This window comes from Vombatus ursinus, unplaced genomic scaffold (genome assembly GCF_900497805.2).
Source record: "Vombatus ursinus unplaced genomic scaffold, bare-nosed wombat genome assembly UNPS02014813.1, whole genome shotgun sequence".
Lineage (NCBI taxonomy): Eukaryota > Metazoa > Chordata > Mammalia > Diprotodontia > Vombatidae > Vombatus > Vombatus ursinus.
The window spans coordinates 18,622,007-18,627,383 of record NW_020954591.1 but is presented as its reverse complement, the minus strand read 5'-3'; the positions used below and the strand labels follow the sequence as shown (position 1 = coordinate 18,627,383).

The following is a 5,377-nucleotide window of genomic DNA, read 5'->3' as shown; positions in this document are numbered from 1 at the left end:
AAGTTTATATGGAACATACATTCAGTCAAAACCAAAATACCGTCAAGGTTTTTCCAAGACAGCAGTGGGCTGCCTGTCTGTCTTGGAATGCCCTCGGAAGGTTCCATCAGTGAGTCCACGACAGTTTAAACCCCCAGAGTCCATCCATATAGCAGGGAAAAAGAGAAGGGGTGAAGTTATTCAAACTTTGCCTTCTTTTCTTGCAGCTTGTTGCTTCTGCCTCTTCCTCAGCCTCCTCAGAAACCGCCCTGACTTCCAAAGCTTCCTCCTCAACCATGGCCTCCAAAGCCCCCATTTACCACTTCTGCCACCTCCTTGTCCCTGAAGCCTCCATGGCCACTACCACCTTTGCTACAGCCTCCAAAGCCACCAGGCTTGGCCTTGTCCAAGGTTAATTTGTTTTCGTCTATCTCCCTATCTTTCATGGTTTCTTTTGCAGCTTTGGCATCTTCCTCTGAGTTGAAATCTACAAAACTGAACCTTTTTGAAGATACCATCTCCTTGTCTTTGACTATCTGGTGTCCAGTAAGCCGTGAAAGATCTTTTAACGTTTCTTCCATCTTGTCTTCAGACAGACCTTTGACGAACAAGGTTTTGTAGGACTGGTTCCTTGGGGTTGCATTAGGGCCTTCTATGTCTTCAGCTCCAGCCAGCTGGCTCTGACTTCAATCTCCATGTTGTTACAAGAATTTAAAGCTTCTTTCCCATCTTCCACAAAGGCAAATTCTTTTTTTAAAAAATCTTTTTATTAATTAATTAATGAATTTATTTTTAGTTTTCAACATTCACTTCCACAAGATTTTGAGTTCCAAATTTTTTCCCCATCTCCCCCACACCCCAAGATGGCATGCATTCTGAATGCCCTTTCCCCCAATCTGCCATCCCTTCTTCTTACGCCCCTCCCCTTATCCCCTTTCCCTTCTATTTTCCTGTAGGGCAGGATAGATTTCTATATCCCATTGCCTGTGTATCTTATTTCCAAGTTACATGTAAAAATAATTAACATTTGTTTTTCCCACCTTCATTGAGAAAGCAAGCAATTCAATATAGCAATATAGCAATTCAATACATGTGTAGTCATGCAAAATACTTCCATAACAGTCATGTTGTGAAAGACTAACTATATTTCTCACCATCCTATCCCACCCCCCCACATTTGTTCTATTCTCTCCTTTGACCTTGTACCTCCTCAAAAGTATTTAGCTTCTGATTACCCCCTCCTCCAATCTGCCCTCCCCTCTATCATACCTCCCCTCTTTTATCCTCTTCCACCTACCCTTCCTGTAGGGTAAGACAGATTTCCATACCCAATTGAGTGTGTAGGTTATTACCTACTTAAGTCAAATCTGATGAGAGTAAGATTAATTCATTCCCTCTCACCTACCCCCTCTTTCCCTCCACTGTAAAAGCTTTTTCCTGCCTCTTTTATGTGAGATAATTTATCCCATTGTATCTCTCCCTTTCTCCTTCTCCCAGTACAATCTTCTCTCAGTGCTTACTTTTATCTTTCAGATATCATCCCTTCATATTTAATTCACCTTGTACCCTCTGTCTATATCTATATCTATATATCTCTATATATCTTTATCTATATATGTATATATTCCCTCCAACTACTCTAATACTGAGAAAGTCTCATGAGTTACAAATATCATCTTTCCATGGAGGAATGTAAATAATTTAATTTTAATAAGTCCCTTAAGATTTCTCTTTCCTGTTTGCCTTATAATAATAATTATTATTACAATAAATATTATTAACAGGTAATAATACAAGTGTTATTATCACCACATTTTCAAGCTAAGGAATTTATGCTCAGGTTAAGTGACTGGTCAATGCTTCATTTATGACATCATATTTCTGAAAGTGACATGCAGCCAAAAGAAAAAAAGTAGCAAGAAGATTGGTTTAGAAGCCAGGGGTAGGGAACCTGTGGCCTTGAGGCCATAAGTGACCTTCTAGGTCCTTGGGTGTGACCTTTTAACTGAGTCTAAGTTTTACAGAACAAATCCTTTTATTATTATTATTATTTATTTATTTGTTATGTAAATTTGGATTAAGTCAAAGGACTGAATTTGAGGATCTAGAGGGCCACGTGTGACCTCAAGGTCACAGGTTCCCCACCTGTGGACCATTAGACTTTTGATCTCTGTAAGCAATGACCTAGAGGAGGGATAGAGAATGGATTTAAAATTTCAAACTTGGGAAGTACCATAATCATTAAATGGAAAGTGGGAATTAAGAGAAAACTAAAAGAGGAGAGAAATAATGAGGAAAAAGTAAACAAAAACACCTCATAAAAGATCACCTCACAAGAATGTTTCTTTAAGAATTTGGAGGAGGTATGGGGAGGAAAAAATTTGTAACACATTCTTATGTATGGAAAACATAGATTAAACAAATGGAAAAAAAGCAAAGAAAAAAATAGGGAAGTAAAATTAATTAAGGAAACAGGACAGGGCAGTTAAATGAGAGCTTGTGGGAATAGATTATCATCAAATGAGTGTGTAGGCAAAACTAAACACAGTAACAAAGTATTTACTGAGAAGAGAAAGAGGAAAAAAATACCACTTTTAAATAAGCCAAACCTATGGACCCCCAAGTTGGCAAAATCTTTTACAAAAAAAGTTAATTACATGATTGTACTACTAATTAGATATGAAGGTGTTCGAACATCTGTGATTAAAAGCATTATTTAATGTTTCTATAATAATTTATAAGAATATTTTTTGCATTGTGGCACAAAGCTTTGCTTTAATCCGTTCTTGTTCATTTCATTCTTGTTCATTTTGTGATGATGTAGAATATTAATTAATTTTTCAAATGATGCAAATCTGATAAACTTTATACCATGGTCAAAAGAATTGATATTTAAAATGATCCTTAACAAAACATAAGCAAATATTTATTAAGAGCCTATTATATTCAAGGTGAGGGGCTGTGGAGTGGGTTGAGTATGGTATAGGCCTTGGAGTTGAGAAGAACTAGTCATATGATGGAGAACAAGTCATTAACTTCTCAGTGCAATAAAAACTCTCTATGACTATAAGTGGCAGAACAATTATCAATATACATTAGGAGAGGGAATTTTTATTGTCAGAGGCTCCCTAGATCAATGAAATCACAAGTTCTGACCAAAATAAAAGTGGAAATCTCTGTTGCTAAGACTATGAAGATGAAAAATATCAATATAATCTTTGTTCTTTTTTTTCTTTTTTTTTTCCTTAGGCAATTGGGGTTAAGTGACTTGCCCAGAGTCACACAGCATTATCTCTCTTCTTAAGCAGTTTACAATCTAATAGGTCTTGACCAGATAACTATACTATGCATTTTAAAATTATTAAATGTGTAGGATAGGTAAAACAAAGGGGCCTAAGAGGTTTTCATAGAGAGAATTCACTTCCTATTTGGAGAAAGAGGGAAGACTTCATGGAGGAGGGAACATTTGAGCTAGGCCTTGAAAGAAGAGTAGCTCAGTTTGACAGAGGCATAGAACTCAATAACCTGGAACACTGTTAGAAACCAACACAACTACATTTAAGGGAAAGAAAATCTTGCATGTTAGTTGAACACATACAAATACATTTAAATCCCAAAGCAATCATACAAGGACAAGATGTCTGGACAGCAGTATTTTGCAAAAAAAAAAAAAAATGATCTGGGAATTTTAATTAGATTCCAAGTTAAATAGGAACTCTTTCCAGTTCTGCATTTCCAACTGCCTGCTTAATTGGCCAGCCAGCACCTCTAACTTAACATATCCAAAACTGAACTCATCATCTCCACCCCACTCTGCCAACCCAGTTTTTCATACCAACTTCCCTATTTCTTTGCCCTATTTTCTTTTACCAGTCTCCCAGCTATTCAAAATACTTAACATTTCAGAGTCATTTTTGGCTTTTCACTCTCTTCTCTGTACTATTCCCTCGCTCCCACATGTTTAATTAATTGCTTAGTGTTATAGATTCTGGAATTTTGTCTTATCTATATATTGCATTTATTCTGCACATACTAAGCACTTAATAAGTGCTTGGCATTAATGAATGAATGAGTGAAGGAAATGAATAATAATAGCGTTTATATAGCACGTAAAGGTTTGCAAAATGCTTTGCAATTATTATCTCATTTTATCACAACAGGAATTCTAAGAGGTAGATGCTATATTAGCCCTTTTTTATAGATGAAGAAATTTAGGCAGATAAAGGTTAAGTGGCTTGCCCACCAGGGTTATACCACTGGTACCTGTCTGAAGTTAGATTTGAGCACACGTCCTTATGACTCTAGGCCCAGCTCTTTATCCACTATTTTAAGCCTATTTCTCCAATGCCTTTTATTTTCTTCAGTTTTTTTTTTATTCTAATCAAGACCTTTATTATTTTTTTTAACTATTCTAAGTTTCCTAAAGAGTCTACCTAGAATTTTTTAAAAGGGCACTGGCAGAAGGTAATGGGTTTTTAAGCTTCAATATGGTCAATGAATTGTTGGTAATTCTTTGAAGTGTTAAAAAAGAGGATCAAAAACTTTCCCCATAAACTTTATGAAGACTGTTAATAACAATCTAAACTCTACCCAGAGTTAATATGGCAGATTTCATGCAGTTGCATAAGGTATTACTCATGTTTACGTACTGTATTATAAAGTATGATATTTGAGAATATTTTATGAAAAGAACATTTACATCTGCACAATCCATCATATTGGTTTCTGATTGAACTGAGATGTGAATTGTTTAATAAAAGGAAAACACTGGAGTGGTTTTCTTCCTTCTTTTTAGGTTTATGGAGTACCTTTCCGTGGAATAATAATACTATTTCCATTTGTGTGTTAGCATGTTTGGATTTGATGCTAACATTTTAGTATAGTGTTTGCTGAACTGCGCTTTTACTTTCTATGTATTCCTAGGCAAATGAGCACTAAATCTCAAAATTAAGATGGCAAAGGATATAACAGAGGCTCATTTTCACATGTACCACATTGCTAAACTGTCTCTACTTATTCCTTTTTGTCCATCACTTTCCTTCTACGCATTAAAAGAAAAGTGGACAGGTTGATGACCCAACAATGTGGTTGAGTCCAGAGGAGGTTTCTCTGTCCATAACTGTGTAGCATATCAGTACCAGGCAGTAGACAGGGATCACAAGCAGTCACACTAAAGCTAAAGAACTAAGAATTTTTAGGAATCAGATTGAGTCACAAAAATGGTCAACTCCTTGGTTACCCATCCATTTTTACTTTTTAATATAACATGGACTACTAAACTCTAAACCTTGTTCATTTCATTTTCCTTGAAATGTCTTACCAATCCACAACCCTATTGATACCAAATAGGTCTGACTTTTCTATCCAGATACCCTCCAACAAGAAGGGGTTTGCTCAT

At 36.0% G+C, this 5,377-nt stretch overlaps 1 pseudogene; it reads right to left on the bottom strand.

Moving 5' to 3' along the window:
• Positions 1 to 227: 227 nt before the first annotated feature.
• Positions 228 to 4,618, bottom strand: LOC114054426 (annotated as a pseudogene).
• Between the last annotated feature and the right edge of the window lie 759 nt (positions 4,619 to 5,377).